A 19579-nucleotide genomic window follows, 5' to 3' on the forward strand; every position below is an offset into this window, starting at 1 on the left:
GGTCTGAGGAGACCATGTGAACAATGGCCCCTTGGCGTGGGACACCTTTTGAAGTGTACATGTAGTTTGGCACCTTGGCCTTTCGCGCCCCTGACAGCCCCCCATGCCAGCACGCATCCACCGGCGTAAACCGCCTTTGATACAGGGGGGTGGGATGGATGGGCCTGGGGCGTGCAGATAAGGCACAGGAAGACTGCTGAATGGAGACACACTTATGTGGATTGCAGGGGGGCGGCCTGCTTCAAGGGGAGGCCTGGCTGGAGACACAGGGTCTGAGGAGGCCATGTGACCGATGGCCCCTTGGTGTGGGACACCTTTTGAAGTGTACATGTAGTTTGGCACCTTGGCCTTTCGCGCCCCTGATAGCCCCCCATGCTAGCGCGCATCCACCGGCGCGAACTGCCTTTATATCAATATATAGTATATCGCCTTTATATCAATGATAGTATATCGTTGCTTATCAATAACAAATGCCACATACCAGAGATTCTTGTGACCACAGACCCACACTTCAACCGGTGTATTATAGTGGTCAAGACCCGAAGGCCTGTATAATCCAATGGTAATTGTTAGTATAGATATATGTGTGACTTTTATAGAGACCTAACCTACTGAAAGACTTTGAACAAGTGTTATTTAGTGCATGCATTATCGAGAATATGTTATGTTAGCTTAGATAGATAGTGACCACCCTGCTTCACAGCGACCAGACCTTCACCCGGAGCACAAATGTCTGACGTCCATCCTTGAATGGAGACACACTTGATTCATTTAAAAAATCAAAACAAACGTTGTTAAAATATATGTGGTGTTTTATTTTGTATCTTATTTTCATGACACAAAAATACAAGACTTTAACTATTATATAGGTCAGGTTGCAGCACAGCGAGAGAAAATCCCCTGTACTGACCGCTGTCACTCGGGAACGTTTCTCTAATGGCACGAACGGCACAGGCGGGTATCACTCTTCGAACGCGGTGTCCAAGCCTCCCGTGGAGCCACCATGTAAAGGAACGATAGGCCACCAGCCTGTACCACCTGTGAAAAGGAATGAAACAAACTGTTTTTAAATGACCAAGATAAGTTTAATAAACGTTTGTTGTCAATGACAATTCTTGTAACTAATGGCATTCTGCACGGACAAATGCTATCTAGACAATGCACACTATTGAACGACTTACATGCGTTACAATGATATGTAGATGTAATTTTGGATACAGTTGAAGATCATGAAATAGGAGTGGCATGACAAGCGGAGTATACTCACTCGTTACTCGGATTACGAGGACAAACAGTTGTGCGAAGTTCATGCATAAGCACCATCATTATTCTCAACACAGCCCATGTGAGGCAGGCTGCCCTGAAGTCTGGCAGCTCGGTGATGCATTGCGGTCGTGGCTCGCCTTCCGAAATGTAGGCCAGGCATCCCGAGTTTTCTCGGCAGCAGCAGTTCTCGTCCTCAGTTGGCATTAGCTCGCACCGATTGCATGTGCACCAGGTGGAGACGCCGTCCATTCGACTAGGCCCAGGCTCTTCATCTGTTGATTCGTCCTGCCAACTGCCGTCCGAATCCCCATCGTTTTCGCGTGCTTCCCTTTCCAGTAGTTCCTCCTCGGTATACTCGGGCTCGTACATGTAGGGCATTATTGTAGCCATTGTGTGGTAAACAGAGTAGAATAATTTACCGAGATGGTACAGGTGTTCACACGGGCTACAAGCGGCAAAGGTAGCTGACCAGAGCACTGAAACAAGTCACAGAATACTCAAAGTAACACAGAGAGAGGAATGGAATCGAAAATCTGCTGCTGTGTCTTGTGAAACGGTCTGTTTATACTTATTGAGCAAAGAGGCGTCCTGCCATTTCCATGGCGACACGTCATTAGCTGAAGCGCAGCGAATGTTGACACGAGACGTGCTTTGGCATTGGGAAATGGGCGGTACGAGTCTGCTGATGACAGGCTCAGGGGCGGGGGAATTGATTTAGTGCCGCAAAAGCAGGTCAGGCAGGGCGATGGGGGAAAAGATAGGATTATCAGAAAATGGCGGCTCCCTGGTGCTTGTTTTCGCGTGCGTTTAATGGACCAAAACTCGGGTAAGTTCCATAGGAAAGTTTTCTAAAATCGAGCCACTTAGCCTTAAAGAAACATGGCCGACCCGTAGGGACAATAAACATTTTTACTAGACCATGCCTTTAAAGGCCACACAAGGCTACTTGCAACTTTGTTTTCTGGGGCTGCACATGGCTCAGGCCATGCAGCTTTTCTGTGGCCGCACGTAGCTTTATTTTAGAAGCTGCACATGGCTTGGTTCATGCGACTGTAGTTCAGGAGCCACACGTGGCTAATTTACATGCAGTGCAGTGGTCCAAGTGACAGCTTGTACACTGTCCAAAAAATGTGACGCTGCCTTGAGGTTCAATCTAAAGGCACGGGTCATGCAGGAAGGACCCAGGCACTTAGCTATCGGTGTGCGGCACTAAGCTTTATGGAAAGCAGGGACTTTCTCTGGGTGGGGCTGGGACCCCTGCATGTGTTACCCTGTGTTCCCACTCTCTGGAGGCACTGCAGCACTCATCTGATTCAAGTGAGGGGCCAAGATAGAGATTCTGTGGGGCGTGGCCCCTTGTGAGTATCTCCCTGGCCAGAGCAGCTCAGGAGGTGTCTTGCCTGGATGGATTCTCAAGCACAAGCACTGTGCTTTTCTCAACATGCATGTGCGCAAACATGCCACTCCCAATGTGGCCTGTTCATTGTAGTTCTTGGCTCTGAGGCTGCTGGGTAGTGTGTCCTGTGCATGTATTTCCTGCAATGAGGGCAGAGAAGCCTCCTATAAGGCTTAATTGTTTTGTGATGTCTTTGTTTCAGTCATTTGCTTTGTTTTGGGCATTTGTTTGAATTCGTTGAGTTCCCCCCCCTGCACTCATGCCGCATGCACTCAGACTCCAAGCCCTGACAGGGAGAAGTAGAATTGGATCGCTGTGGTCCGGACAAGAAAACAGGTTTAAGAAGTGAGGTATGAAAAACCGGTTGCATTCTTTTCCAAGAAGACGGTAGGACCTGTGTGTATGCAACAGAGTTTATGAACTTGATGACGCAGAATGGTCCCATACACAGTGGAGAAAGCTTAGAGGGTTTCAGCCTTCTGAATGATGATAAAACTGAGTTCCTTCTTGTCGGCAACCCAGCCCACCTAGCCAACCTAGAACCTGAATACTCAAACTTCACCATTGACAACAACACCTTTCCGGTCTCCCCAGTAGTGAAAACCTTAGGCGTCCACTTGGACTCCACTCTCTCACTCACCAGGCATATTAACTCCATCACCTCCTCATCAGCATATATGGCCAAACTCATCAATGACTGCCGCCTGTACCTCTCCACTGACAATTGCATCAACATCGCCTGACCCACCATCTGCTCCAAGTTGGATTCCTGCAACTCTCTCCTTGCTAGGCACCCCAAAGGCAACCTCCATTAACTAGAAACTGTTCAAAACAACGCCCTCTGCACTGCCCTGAACCTAAAATAATCAGACCACATCTCAAAAGCCAGGAGAGACGCCCACTGGCTGCCAGTGAAGAACTGTACCTCCTTCAAAATTCTTACCTTGACTCACCGCTGCCTCAGTAACACTGCTCCCCAATACCTCTCAGAGTGTATCACCAAACCAACTTCTTCCAAACCCACCAGAACTGCCTATGCCAACCTCCCGCACACACCTAAGTTCAAAGGAACCAGAGCAGAAGGAACCATCTTCCCCGCCCAAACCACAGCACTTGGCATTCCCTCCCACCCCACCTTAGAATGGAGATCTCTCTGACTATCTTCGGACCTGTACTTGTACATACCTGGCTTGTACATATCTGTAACAATGCCTCTATGCTCACAGCATCTTGATGCCTTTTGGTTTTCGTGCGCTCTACAAACGTAATAAATAAAATGAATAAATAAATAAATCCCTGCAGCAGTCACAAATACAGGCGGCTATGAAGTGCCTTCAGAGAACAGGTGGGGGGGAGGGGCGCTTATGAGACCAACAGTGTTGTCAATGAATAAGATATCGACAAGTAACAGACAAAATCAGCTCTGAATGTTTGCAAACTGCAGCAGGACTAGGAGGTCCAGTTACTCTCCTATATTCTGCAAGAACGACCCAGCCATCTGCTGGAGGTGGGGGTAGGGAAGATACGTGTCCCGTTAATAGATCCGGCGGTGGAGACGGATGGTTTTCTCTAACTGGTTGAGGTTCTCACAGGTTCTGGTTCAGGTCAGAGGGCCAACACTGTGCCTTCTGTGCTTCCTCTGTTTGCTGATATTGTTACAGAATCCATGGTAAATATCTCTTTGATTACAATGAAAGATGCCGTAGTCCCAGCTTCAGCCATTACCATTCATGGCTCGAAAGGTGGGGCGATTTAACCGCCAACTACAACACATGAAAAAAAAAGCCTGCAAACACAAGTCAAAGTAAAGATTTATGGGGCACGTGAGACAATGAATATCACTGATTTCTACCAACCAAAGGGTCCAACAGTCAGAGGAGGAATTTGATGACAACAATGAAAGTGAGAAAAAGTTGCCTCTAGACATTGACCTCGAATTGTATCATGGACCTCAGTATTTATGAAGTGGTGAATGTGAGTACTAGCTACAGGGCAAATTAAATTAACTCTAGAGGTTCTGGGGAGATATTGGAAGGTATCCCCAAAAAGGAAGGGGATTTATCTGAATGGAATGCACTGATACCCACTGTCCCTTTTAATGGAACAAGGCTTTGACCGAGACTTGGAGGCTGATGAGAGCTTGACGGCCTCTTACTATTCTTACTTAGAAAGTACCATTGGAACCAGAACCACTATGGCATCCATGTAGAAATGTGAGGCCAAGCATTGCTAAGTTCTTAGCTCTAGCCAACACAACTACTGAAATAGCTAATGACTTGCCATTGTCTACCTTAATGCAGCATCACAGAGACATTTACCTTGAGGTGAAAGCTCAAACATTAATTCTGAGTGAGATCAAATTGAAATTAGAAGAGCTTACCTCTAGGGCGCAGTCTAATTTGAAGGTAGAAGAGCCAGTTTAGAGAAAACCGGTTCTTGCACAGGACTCCCACAGTTTTAACAGCTGTGTGTACTCCTCAGCTGATTAAAGAGCCACAGCAAGTTACTGCCACTAAGGAAAATCAAGAAGGTCTGAATCAGACAGCTCGACAAAAAGGTGTATTGAAAAAGAAAGGAACAAATCAACAGCGAAAGGATACCAATCATAGGAACTGAAGAAAGTTCCTAATAATAATAAATCTAAAAGAGGAACAGGCACTCCAAGCTCGACAAGAAAGAACAATTCTAAGTGCAATGGCTCTGGGATCATAGAGGAAGTGGCAACCAGTGTACCCGTGGGTTGTTATATTGATCTCACGGATTTGAAGGCTGATAAAGGGGTTATGGACAATAAGGTATTTCCATTCAAATCTGATCCACCTATAGTACGTAATACAAGTATACAATGTGATCAAGATCAAACTTTGGATAGTAATGGCTTACATCGTATTTTTAAGGCAATATATTCTCAGACGTCTGCCACTCAAACTCAGAAGTCGCCAGCAGAACCATGCAGATTGTAAGAACACAAACTTATTGAAAAACCCATTACAAAGCAACTAATGTTTAAATTTGTTCTAGGATCATCCATGATCTAGTTTTAAACCGCTCTTACATCTTAGTGCTTGTACACGAGATCCCAAAATTGCATCTGCTGTCCTCTAGTGACATTAATCTTGTGGATTTTGTGGATTTCCCATAGAACAGGCATAGTGGTTATAATGATGCACTCAAGAATTGCTTCTGACCTGCTATTAACTGAAGGTCTAGTGCTACAGCAGATGGGATATGACCTGATACCATAATATAGTAATCAAAAATTGACTCAGAGTTATAGTAGGCCTAATAATATCCATCGAGCAGCCTGTGAAGTTAAAGACAGAAAGTATGCTAACTTGCGGAAACTATGTTCCAGTTGCAAAACTGGTCAAAGGACAGTAAATATTCCGAAACTGGAAACGATGGGCTATAAATGCTCAGTGGGCTGGAGTTGTTTCTTGAACACTCTCTAATCGGAAAATCAATGATTTGCAAAGTTTAGAAGGGGTTTACCTCCAGCGGTTAAAGGTTGGGCCTTTTCTAAACTATCATGGAATTTGAGGGGACATGCTCAATTGTTTACCAATCAGGCATTAAGCTTTAGACTAAAAAGCCAATCCGTAATCAGGCTTCAGGAAGTGTGGTTAGTGCAATTGATTGTAATAGACAGATACAAGTCCTTCCAATAGCTCACTATTAGAGCTTGGGAGGGGCGTCTGTCAGGAGGCTACATTTTTGCTGTTAAATCTACACTATTGGGGGGATAGTTATGGTTTCTAATAAGTACAATGAAATTGTGGCTGTTAAATGCCACCTAAAGTTGGATCTAGTATCAGGAGAATGGTGTTCCTCCAGTATTTGTATCGGAATCCCTCCCATTCAATACTTGATATTTTCTTGGAGACAATGTCCTTGAATCGCTTGTTATTGAAGGTGACATTTGTGAAATTATATTTGGTGGATATATTAATTCCGTATTAATTTCTGAGGGCCCCAGAAAGATTCTGGTGAGAAGAAGTGGGATAAGAAGTTATAAAATGGCTTAACATGGAAAACATTGACAGAATCCTGGGACCTAAAGATGCTTAATGGCAATATTATGGAGGATTTGACGCAGCAGAACACCTGCACAAATGGTCACAATTCTTCATGTATCGCTTATCTTTTTGTCTCAGATAAATAGTTTTTGGAATGTGATACTTTTAGTATCCTATCCTAACAACCTAACAACTCTTACAGTTAATAAGAACAAAAATGTGATCTCTTGGCATTCTGGGAATGTAGAAAGATGTAATAATGTGATAGGAGAGATTTATTTAGGCACCCCATGGAATGACAGGAGTAAATGAATACAAGTGGAATTATTTGCCTCTTTTATTAGTGATAAAAGATTGCCCAGGTGTGTTTGCTATCCACAGGGACCAGGGCCTTGGGCGGCACTACTGTGAGATCCCTGAGGTGGTGATGGTTGAGGGTGGGTCAGACCCCGGTCCCCCAAGTGCTCCAGGGTGACCAGCAGGGTGTGGGAGAGGGACTCAGCCATTGCAAACACCCCATTTTTCCCATCCCATACCCTTTGGGTGAGCATGACAAGGGCAGCAGAGGTGCGTTCCTGGGCCTGTGCGCTCCTGCGGCTGCTGGCTTGAATACACTCCCGCAGGAGCGGCATCTTATTCAGTTGTTGCTGGACCATTTCAGCCATTGACCCGTTTCAGTCCCCCATAGCAGAGATTTGCACATCCATGTCTTGAATGTTGGGCATGGGTGGTGGAGGGGGGCTGTGCAGACTGGCCGGGATAAACAATGGGGTCGGATAGGGGGTGTGCTCATTCTCCTTCTCTTCCTCCTCCTTCTCTGTGTCATACCTGCCACAATAGAGCAGTGGCTGGTGCGGCATTGGTGGTGTGTAGGGCATGGGAGGGATGGTGGGGCCACTGGTGATAGGTGTAGTCTTGCTGGCAGAGGTGCTGGCAGCTGTGCAGCCGTCACGACAGGTGGTGGTGGTTGGGTTTGCTGTGCCACACTCACAGCAGGTGGTGGTGGTTGGGCTGCAGGAGGTGGTGGTGGTTGGGCTGCAGGAGGTGATGGTGCTTGCACTGCCAGAGGAGGTGGTACAGCCTTCCCGCCTGCATGTGTCCGTCCAGATGATGTACCAGCCTTGTCGTTGCCAGATGACGTGCCTGTTGGGGTGAGATGAGCATGCAGTTAGTCTTCAGTGAGTCATGTCTGTGGGCTTGCATTACACTCATGCTACATTGTGTGTGTGTCCTGCTCTTGTCATACTGTTTGATTGGTCAGTTTGCTCCAATGAGTGCTTCTACATGTGGATGGTGGGAGTGCACATTGACTGTTGGTCTGCCACAGTGGCTTATTTGTGTGTGTGTACATGTGCCCCCATCATGTGTCCATGTGTGGGGTAGTGCATTTTGTCTACAGTCCTTGGGCATGACTATGTCTGCCCAAAACCCCTGGCATGTGTGTGTGTGAGATTGGCCTATTTGCTGTGACCGACATGTGTTTGACCAGTTCCCTTGCCTATTTAGTGTTTCTCTGCATGGGAATTCCTTTATATGGACACACAATTGGCATTTACGTAGGGTGTGTTGTTCTTACCACCATAGTCTTGGATACAGGCTTCCACCTCTGCTACCCCGACTCTCTCGATGCCCTCCATGTGCAGGTTGGAACTGAAAGTCTCCACCCAGGGCATGTGGGTCGGGTGTACCACCGTCCCTCCTCCTGTGGCAGCAGATTCCCTCTGATGGGTGGCTGGGATGTTCCTGACTCACAGCCGCAAGTCGTCCCACCGCTTGTGGCAGTCATGTGGCGTGCATGGGATGGGCCACAGTGCAGTTACCATGTGTTACGCTCACCTGGTTCCACAGGGACGCCACCCAGCAGTTGGGACTCAGGTATCCTTCTCTGTGGTTCCCAGGTGTGACCAGCGGGAGGGTTCTGCCTGGAATACAGGTGGGCAATGTTCAAGACTGGGCAACTGGGGTAAACAGTCTCCCACCACCCCATATACCCGCGGCCTCACTGGACCTCTCCTCACCTTGTTTTTAATGCAGATGTGTTCTCCGTCCTGCCTTCTTGGCAGGGGCGCGTTGTGCATGGTGGGCGTTTGCGATCGAGTTACTTCACTGATGCCGGCCCGCTTTGAGTCTTTCAGGTAGGTCTTATTGCTGGGCTATATTAATGTCCTTGCATGCCTTTTTGGTTTAACTAATGTCTTTTCTCTTCCTTAGGTGCGCGGAAGCCCAATATGTGACATAGACTGAATTGGGTCTCGCCGGTAAGTAATGGCGTTTTTAGAGTGCCTTGATGAGGTGAGTAGGCGCTAAGCACAGCACTATAATGCCTTGCTTCTTGCTAACCTGTTGTCTTGTCTTCCCACAGGTTGCGGTGCTCACCCGGTGCATGGAATTCCTGAGGCGATGCTGGTGGAGGAGCGGCTTGCGAGGTAAGCTTTTCGGCACTGTTCTTTAAATTGTAAAAATGTCTAATGCCTTGTTTCTTTCTTTTTTGCAGATCCGTCGGTTCGGGAGGAGCGCTGGTTCCAGGATGCTGATCTCAAGAGCCATGGACAGCTAACGAAGAAATTACAGGTAAGCTGCTGCTGCTAACGACGTCCTTTTTCTCCTTTACAGATGCTGTTCTTCCGAGGTTCGCAGGTGCAGCTGAACACGGTGAGCGTCACGTTGCAGAATTGCAAAGTAACGCAAAGCATGTTATCCCAGTCGGGTGTGGTTTAAATAGCTTCAAGAAAGTAGTCCAGGTAAAATAGTTCCTATGGTACCACACCCAAAAATACTATACCGCATAGCTTGGTTCCAAGGAGCCAAGCTATGTGGATGCCTCCATTTTGATTGACACTGAAATAAAGTAGTTCTCAATACAAGTCCTTTATCAAGTATGAGCCTGGCATCAAAGGCGCCAGGACTGGCCCCAAGAAGGCCTAGGCCAAGGATGCCTGGTTTTAGTGGAGACCCTTCCTGGCCCATGGGCTTGCCAAGGGGTCCTCTGGATGGGGGTCGTGACACCATGCTGGCCACCTCCTGCCAGATGGCTGTCTTCCTCCTCTGGCTGGTCTGACACTTGCCAGACCCAAAATGTACCTCTGAATTTGCCACTACATTCTCTGTGAGGGCATTCAGCTCATGATCCGTGAGGCGTGGCTTGCAGAGCTGGACCTCTGGCACTCTTGATTTGCCACTCCCTGTCATGTCTGCTGTGTTGGATGGGGTAGATGGAAGCAGGAAGTAGCTGATTTTGGGGAGATTATGTTTTTCAAAATCGCCACCGGCGAGCTTCCAGTTCTTGCAATGATGCTATCATCGGTGCCGGTAATTCCAGTGATTCTGTCAGTTTGCGTGCCACTATTGTTGTTTCTGGCACATTTCTGATGGACTTTTATATTTGCTGGTAATTCATGTATGTTGTTTCCGGCAAGGGTGAAAGTGAGTACCCACTGACCTGGAATAAGCCGGTAATTCCAGCAGTCAGTTTGCCAGTAACAGTACAACCGCCACACCAGAATTACCAGTATTTTTCCAGAATACTTGTAATGAAGGCCTTAGACTTGTAAAAGCAATGAATAACGCAGTTGAAGAAAAATTGATCAGAGCTCGTGAATTAAGAAAACATTTTAACAATTGGATGAAAAATCATAGGTACACTTTGTCAGTACAAGACAGTTCCAATATGTTAAACATTGGCCCTCATTCTGAGCTAGGAGGTAAGTACAGGTACTTTCCGGCATGGCGGAAAGTACGACACCGGCCTGGTGACAGACCGCTAATTGCGGCCCATTACGACCTCACGGACACGTGCTTTTCGCCATGCCGGAAAAGCACCTAGCGGCATGCCGCTAAATGACCTACAAAACCCCCTACCGGCATGCTGCGACACGTACATTACAACACTGCCTTGGAAGCAGCAGCGTCTGTAAATAACGGTGACCGTAATTTACGGATCCCGTAAATTACGGTCACCGCAAAACAACGGAACCGGAAATTTCGTCATTGCACAGGAACGGGAAGGAGCGCGGCGGCCATCTTTAAAAACACAATCCATTGCCATCCTCATCAGGCAGCACCCTTGGGAGCAATCCGAAGTCGGGGAAAGGATCACACACCCAGGAAGAATGCCTAAAGCCCCAAAGAAGTCTGCGAACCGGCTCCGCAACAAGAGATTCAGCCCTGAAGAGCTGCAGGCCATGGTGGACTATCTGGCAGAGCACTCTGACGTTGTGTTCAGCTCCGACATGCAGAGAGAGTCAACAATCCGGAAAAAAAAACATCTGGGCACAAACCGCCCAAAGAGTGAGCGCAGTAGGCACCACACCCCGCAACCCCAAGGACTGCCGCAAACGGTGGGATGACTTGCGGGTCCGGGTGCGGGGCCTCCTCTCTGCCAACCGGAGTCAGGCAATGCAGACCGGAGGGGGCCCAAGTTCCCCAGTGAGACTTGAGCCATGGGAGGAGACATGCGCGGCATTGATCGGGACCAAATCGATTGAGGGCGTCGGCGATATGGAGTGCGGGGCAACATCATCTGCCGATGGAGGTGAGTGTCCAAAGGCAACACTGCCAATCGCAATTGCATGATGTATACTCCCCCAAGGGCCATCAAAGGCACCTTGTCATGTTGCCTTCCCCCCATCCAACTAATGCAGAGCCAACTGCCACGCAATCAAGGGCCAAGTGGAAGTACATAACGCACATCAACCATAGTGCACTAACTTGCACATCCCATCATGCACACTGTGCAGCAGGCTCGGCAGTGTGCGAGCCAGACTGCACATTACCAGGGCAGGATGAGTCACTCCGACATCTGCGTACATTTCATACACATGCATATGTACTAGTACTGTTGCAACACCCAAAAGGCCACACACCCCAAATGACTGACATGTGAATGCAGCCATCAATGCAATTAGTGCATCAAACAATCACTCATGTTGTCCCTCTCCTCTACCCCCACAGGCACTGATCATAACAGCGGGGCAGAGGCAGGTCCCCCCGCATTCCAGCCCGGAAAAAAACACCCACCCCGGCTCCCCAAAGGTCAGTGGAGGATGCACTACCACAATCCCTCCCTGCATCGGCACCTGCCACAATGGCCACCCCAAGGTCGGCAGAGTCGAGCATTGCTGGGGAGGTGGCAGCTACGGGCCCCCAGGAGAATGTAGACAGCCCCTTATCCATCTTTGGGGCGTCCGAGGAGAAGTTGTACCCCACAGTCCACGCCCTGGAGCCCAGCAATGTCCCCCTGGCATCGTGCAGTGACTCTGGGGAGCCTGACACACCTGGCCATAGTGCTCCTGCCGAAACACAGGGAGACGACGATCATGGCCCAAGTTCACCAGTCGAGGCCATGCCAGGGCACGTAGGCTCAACACCCTCCAGGGATGAACAACCATTAATTGATGCACGTCGTGCAACTCAGCTGACTGACCTCATTACTGTGTTCATGGAGGACACCCGCCAGGCAAGGGTGGAGTGGGTAGATGAACTCAGGCAAATGTGTCAGGCGGTCACTGAGAGCTCAAACAGGTTGTGTGAGGTCCTAGGACGCATCGCAGATGCCCTTGAGGCTGGAGGCTGCACCTAACAAAAAGCAGCATCAGCAGGAGGACACGCCCTCATCCAGTGGTGCCACACCAGCAAGCCCACCAAGACGCACTCTGCGTTCCATGCGGCGCAAGAACATGCCTCCCCCGGGTCCCGGGTGCACAGATTAATCGGCAATGCTGCCACATGTGGCCTTAACATACTACATGGGACTACTGTTGTGGAGTTGGGGGGGAGGGGGGTGGGGCGTGAGGGTTTGTTGTGGAGTTGGGGTGGAGGGGGGTGAGGGGGAGGGGGGTGGGGGGTGAGGGTTTGTTGTGGAGTTAGGGGGAGGTGGGGGGTGGAGGGAATGTTTACACTCATCCATTTTTTTCAATACACTATTTGTGTTGCAAAGTTTAACTGTTGTGGACATTCATCATTGAGCATGTGTATTATTACGTCTGACAGTGCATGGTCTACAAGTATACACACACCCAATGCCCTGTGTGCCCATGTAATGCTGCCCTCTGCTGACTTGTGTTTTGGTTATTATGTCCAATCATTGTTTGGCACACATGTCTCTCAAGTGCACCGCCTCCATGATGCTTTCTTGCCACTTCCTCCTCCTCCTTCACTCCATCTTCATGTGCTGCTAGCAGTCCCATGTCAGGGGACAGAGCCACATTCCAAGGGATGCACATTTTGTTCAGCTTTACACATGACATGGGGATCTTGGACACCACATAGCAGTAGATGGGTCCCCCACCAGTCCAGCTTCGGCAACTCGGGTATGGCCAGTGTTTTAGTGCTCCCTGGGCCTGTTTTGTGGGTTGCTGACAGGGGTCATGTACCATGGTGTCAAGGGACAGCCACCAACACCTGCATCTCCAGCCAATTAAGGTAAGTGTTTGAACTGTCACGGTGGAGAACTGAACTTGGCTGACATGGCAGCGTGTTACTGATGGCCATACGCACATGTCCATGGATGCATTTAGCCCATTCATGGCCACAATATGTGTCCACTGCAATAGAATGCTGTAGGGGGGGTGTGTCTACAAGATGGTCCATGAACAATGGCACGGACATCTCGTGGTACATGCTTCGTTGATGCATGCAGCAGTCTTGATGGTATATCCATTAAGTGCTGTGTACTGTGTGAATCCGTAGTTGGGTGTGTTGGATGTAGTCAGTGGCTCATAATCATCATACTGCTTTGATCCATACTATGGTGAATTCAAACACTCCTATGGGTGTGCCAAACGGGTGACGTGGTGTGGTATCCTTGCTGCCCTCAGTTCAATCCACTCCCAGGGATGAGTCTCCGGTGTGGTGCCATGCTGGGGGCAGTCACATTCTGCCTTTGCAGTGTGGCTTCCTATATGCCCTTACGGTTGTGGTGGCCGTCAATGAGTGGTGCATGTGTTGTGGGATTTGGCCTTGTCAGATGTTGGTAATGTTGTGTTTGATGTGTGCCTTACTCCATCGATCTAGGAATCTGTACTTATGTGCTGTTACACTGGTTCTGTGGCAGGGTGTTTGGTGGGGTGAACATCACGCACTGGCTTCATCATTTCGACCCAGTGTGTTCATGCAGGCACCCACCTCATGGCACCAATGCACTGGCATCACACAGTCAGACGACTCACCAAGCAGCCAGGCACGTCATCCTGCATGTCACCCCATGCGGCACGGTAGGGTGGAGTTCAGCTGGCCCATTGAGTCATGAGTTGTTCCTTGATGTCGGGCCCACCCATGTGTGATGTTCTTGCTTGCGTTGCATTCCGTCTGCACGTTGGGGGAGTGGTATTGCTTGCAGTTGCAATCCGCCACCTGCATGCCATGCTGGTCCACCTAAGACACGTGGGTGCTGTCAGGGGCGCCCATGTCATTTGGCATGCCTGCCAATGCATGGGGGCCAACTGTTGTGTCGTATATCTCCTGGGTAGTCCATGTTAGGGATTTGTAGGCCCTTGTGTGCTTGGGGAGGTGAACCAGCACTTGTTTATGCGTCCGTGTAATGGACGGTTGAGACATGCCATGCATGGGCCCCACTGTGTGCTGGTCGGTGCCTGTGGCATGGGTGTGGGGCACAGGCAACACCTTCAGTTGTGCCGGGATAGCAGTGTGTATTTGTATGCTGCTCGCTTTTCTCGTTATTTCTCGGCCCAAATATGGTGGTGATGGTGTCACAGTCAAGCTGGCAGGGGGTGTGTATCTTCTCAGGGGTTTCCTTGAGGGACCGGACATGCGGCGTGGGAATGGGGGCTGCTGGGGTGGTGACGGAGGCTGCACTGGTGCTGCATGCTGGGCCTTTCTCCCCCTCCTTCTCCCCTTGTGTCTCCTCAGTGGGGGGGCCTGGTGTTGTTGGTGTAGTTCTTGTGGTTGTGCCCTTGCTGGCAGGGCCTCCTGCTTCATGTACTGCTACCACTATTGGTCTCATCTTGGTGTGGGAGGGGTTGTGGTTTGTGGGTGTGATCCTTTCTGCTGTGGCAGACTACATTGCCTCCACCTGTGCTGATTGTGTGCACCTGTGGCTCTGGGAACTACTGCTCAGGGTTCTTTACTCCTTCTCTGAGATGCCTGTATGTACTCCATGCCGGTAAGGTACTTTACGGCCTTAAGGAGGCCGTTATTTATGTGTGCTCCTTACTTGTGATCAGCTCCGGTTTACGCCATGCCGCTAATTTCGGCATGGTGGGTCGCGCGCGCGACCCAAGACCGGTATTTACAGCATCGTAGATTACGGTGCCGTAAATAGCGGTCTGACCGGTCGGAATGGCCCGTAGTGGTAAGCGATGCCAGTAATCCTTTGCCGGCATCGTGTTTCCCTTTACTCCAATCTCGGAATGAGGCCCATTGTCTTGAAGAAAAATGCAAGCAATTGTTGGTCTTTAATTAGGACATTGACCTTGAACACTCACGTTGGTATGCAAGCAAGTTCGATTGCAGCAGTTGATAAGTTTATATTTTAGAGCTCTGCAAAGCCCCTCCTGCTTCAGATTGCCTGAATATGGGGGATGTATCTCGGAGTTTAAGAAAAGAGTTTGATACTATCCAGTTTCTTATTGGTAAGGCCTCCATGTCCAGAGTGCCTGATTCCGAATGGGTTAAGTAAAGCAGTGTTTAAGCAAGCTCCGGACATCTATGCAACTATACTGTATATACGTTTTCAAGATATTGTAAGTAAACGAGACTCCACAATCGTGGAAACTGTCACATATCATACCCATACATAAAAAAGGAACTAAGAAAAGACTTAATAGCTTTCATCCCATCGCGTTAATGGACGCAGATTGCAAAATATTTCTGTCTATTATACTGCTTGAATTGGCAATATGGATATTAAAATTGGGATGTTTATATAAATGCCAGATTGTTTTTTTTTTTAAAGGGCCACAGCACATCATTAAATGGCCTTATAATTCAGTCCCTCGCCTACATGGCAAACCAGAACAAAGCACAGCCATTATATGTGGCTAGTAGCGATCTGTCTAGGTATTTGATCTGGGCAACCGAAAGGAGTTGTGGTGAAAATTAAGATAGTGTGGCCTTGACAAAGGCTTGCTGAAAATACTGGTGTATTTACACTCTGACAATAAGTTAATTGTGTTGTTGAACTTGCAAAGGGACACAAGTAGTGCCTTGGAATGTGGTAATGGTTTACATTAGGGGTGTGTGTTGGCCCCCTGTTTGTTTAACTTATACCTTTCAGACTTGGGGGTGGTCCTTTCAAGGGTAGCATTCATTTCACCTAAAATCGAAGGTACCAAGCTATGTTGACTTGCATATGTGGATGATGTCCTGCTACTGGATCTTACTGAAGTTGGGCTGCAAAGATTAGTGGATTCATTCACAGCATACGCTGCTGCCAATGATCTACAACTTAATGCAGCAAAAATGAGAATTATAAGGTTTGGAAACAAAAGGATAAGAAGGTAGGGCTTTGGATTTGGTAGATGAATTGAAATATCTAGGGTTTTATCTTTGGGCACAACAACCTATAGCAGCTTTTTTTAACAGTTTTGGTAGCTCCAGCAAATTCCTGTGGAGCACAAATGAAGAGATTCAGCTTTAAGTACTGTGGCTTTACAATTCAACCATTGATACATTTTTATTTGGGGAAAGTTGTCCCATCGCTCTTATACAGATCGGAAATATATTTGTTAGTGGAGAAGATAGAGTTAAACCTCAGAGATGGTAAGTGTCAGGGTTGAGTACGACTCTGGTAACCCCTGCCGTATTTAACGACTAGGGTCTCCTTTCACAGGGACACTTCCCCCCGAGAGTGCAGCCTGCAGAGAACAACAAACAAACTACCTGTCAGGCTAGGTGCTTAGGTGAAAAGGTAGGAGCAGCCAGCAGAGCTAGAGAGAGAGAGAGAGAAGAAATAGATACAACAATATCAGTATTTCTGTTCAGTAACCTTGGACAGATAAGACACACCTCCCTTAAACAGTACCCAGTTTGTATCTGATGTTGCAAAAGATGGAGGCAATGCACCTACTTGACATCCACCTGCAAGGAAGTCCAGAAAGTCAACGTTTTCCAAAAGGGAGAGCTGACAAAGTCTTATCCAAAAAGGGAGGACACCTGACGCTTATGGCACAAGGGCAGAATCTAGGGACAATGCAGACAGTCCAGCTCCCATAGGCAACAGATCCACAGAGTCAGTGAGCTGATGGGCAAAAACAAAAAAAAAGTACAATGAAAATCCAAGTCTATACCAATAGTCCAGTCCCGGTGTCTGAAGAGGAAAAAAAGCACTGCAGGGCATGGGAACAGGAGTCCGTAGAGTAGACAGGCGAAGAGTCCATTGAAACGATGCACTGTGTTCTCAGCCTAAAGGGAACAAAGAGTAAACTGTGCAGGAAGAAAAGCTGAGTTCAGGGGAAGCCAGGAGATCTGTCAGTAACAATGGGAACGAAGTGCCAGAACCGACAGGGATTGGGAAGTAACAAATCCATTGAGACAGTAGCTAAAGGGGTCTGGTATCCAGATAGAAACACAAGAAGGCAAAAGCAAGGTCAGCTGCTCACCGGGAGGAATGCAGCATTAAGGAGCACTGCCTGGCAAGTTCAGGGTGCTTAAATAAAAACACTGATATGACTTGCATCATGTGGGTCGCATCGGTAGACAAAACACATGACAAGTCACGCGCATGATGGCCCGGGTCTTTTGGGAAGTGTAATCTATGAACCGCCGTAACATATACTGCCATAATAGCCACGGCAGCCGCCAATGCTGATGTTGCCTGGAATGGAGGACAAGGGAGGCCATCGGAGGCGGGCAGACAGTGGCAGTACCCCTCAAAGGATCCCCCCACCCCGGGGGGCATGCAATAGGAGGTACAGAATGCGGGCAGAAGTTTAGGGGCATGTACATGAGCAGCGGGATCCCAGGTCCTGTCCTCTGGGTCATACCCTTTCCAATCTATCAGATAGTAGTAGACACCCCTCTTAACACGGGTATCTAGGATGGCTGGTATATCATCATCGTCCATACCACATAATTTAATAGTAGCGGGCATAGCGGACAGTCTGGTGCCTGTCACATATGGTTTCAGTATGGCAACATCAAAAACAGGATGAATACACCAATTCGAAGCAATCATAAGGTGAAATGCAACAGGGTTGATACATTTGTCAATAAGGTAAGGACCAACATATTGAAGCTTGCATTTCCCTGAAAATGCACAGATATCTAGTGGACACCCAAACCTGATCCCTGGGTTGGTAAACTGGGGCAGAACCAAGATGCTTATTGGCCTGCCATTTTATGGGTTCTTGGGCCTTTTACAGGTGTTTTGCCACAGCCAAACGAATGCCCGACAATGAACGGAACACGCCATTGGCGGCTGGTACGTGCACCTGATTAGGCAACATGTGAGGCAGGATACATGGATGCTGAACATACAGGGCAAAAAAAGGGGAACAACCCACTGAGGAGTGCTGAGAGTTGTTGTAAGCGAACCTCAGCTGCCCCTAACACTGTAAGCCAGTCAGACTGGTATTGCAAACATGAACAATGTAGATATTGGTCCATGGTGGCGTTGGTTCTCTCGGTCTGGACATCGGTCTGAGGGTGGTAAGATGGAAAAAATCATGCATCGACCCCTAAGGACCTGGTCAGAGCCAGCAAAAACAGGACATAAACTGTGAGCCATGGTCTGTGACGGGAATAGAGGGTAGGCCAAATAATCGGACAATATGGCCAAAATACAGGGTAGCCGATTCACAAGCTGAGGGTAAACCCCAACAGGGGATGAAGCGTGCCATTTTCGTGAAAATTGTGGCCACCACTAAAATGGTGGACATCCCTTGTACCAGTGGCATTTCCACTATGAAGTCCATGGAAACCATTAACCAAGGCTTGTGTGGCATTGGCATCGCTTGTAGCAAGCCCACTTGTTTACCAGGGATCATTTTACACTGTGTACACACATCACACTTCAATATGTAATCCACAGCATCCCTTTTCATGTGGGGCCACAAACACCACCTTGTAACAGTTCTAGGGTCTTTTGTCAACCTGTATTGTTAAACGGGATATCATATCGTGCCTCCTTTATTGTATATATTGGCCTAAGCCCAGTCGCTCTACGAAGAAATCCTTGTTGCAAAGTTCCGATCTTAGATTTAGCCGCCATTTTAGGTTCATCCACCATTTTGATTCTCACTCCAAAGTCACCCTGTGTTCTAAAATGGTGAACAGTGTTCTTCTGTTTGTAACTTGGCCGTCCTGACCTCTACATGCAAGTTAATGTCTAAACTGCCCGTAGGCCAAATGTTAGGGTCATGTAATGAAACCTTGTCCTTCCTTGACCTGTGGATCAAGGATTACCTGTGCCAACGATACTGATCCGCCAGCATATATTAAGCACAATGTTGTTTAAATACTGAACGTGAACACTTGTTGAACTACATTGTATTAAACATGAAGTAAGGCTTAATGTTAAATACAAAGACACACTGTTGCCATTGAAACCTATTGGAGCATATACTAGGAATAATCCATATGGATATAGGTGAATAAATTAGAAGTGAACTCGGCACAAACTCATAGCCCAAGGAATGATTAACCTGTAGATGGGTTGGACATTATGTTACAAATTGTATAAAAAGAGTGACTGTTCTGATGTACAGCTCCACTCACTTCTCACACCGAAAGGGCTGATATTCGCTGTGATGTACTGAGGGCCAGATAGCTATCTGATACTTTGTTCCTTTGAAAACTGTTCAGTTATAGAATAAAGATCTGTGTATCTTTATAAGCCTGTGTTTGGTGTATTTCCTTTTTGGGTACTCAGCCTCGATATTCTCTTTTTGCTTTTACAGATGGCGCCCGAATAGGGACCTTCCAGATTGATGCCAGCTCGTTGAAG

The sequence above is a fragment of the Ambystoma mexicanum genome, chromosome 4p (genome assembly GCF_040938575.1).
Source record: "Ambystoma mexicanum isolate Mex_15411 chromosome 4p, UKY_AmexF1_1, whole genome shotgun sequence".
NCBI lineage: Eukaryota > Metazoa > Chordata > Amphibia > Caudata > Ambystomatidae > Ambystoma > Ambystoma mexicanum.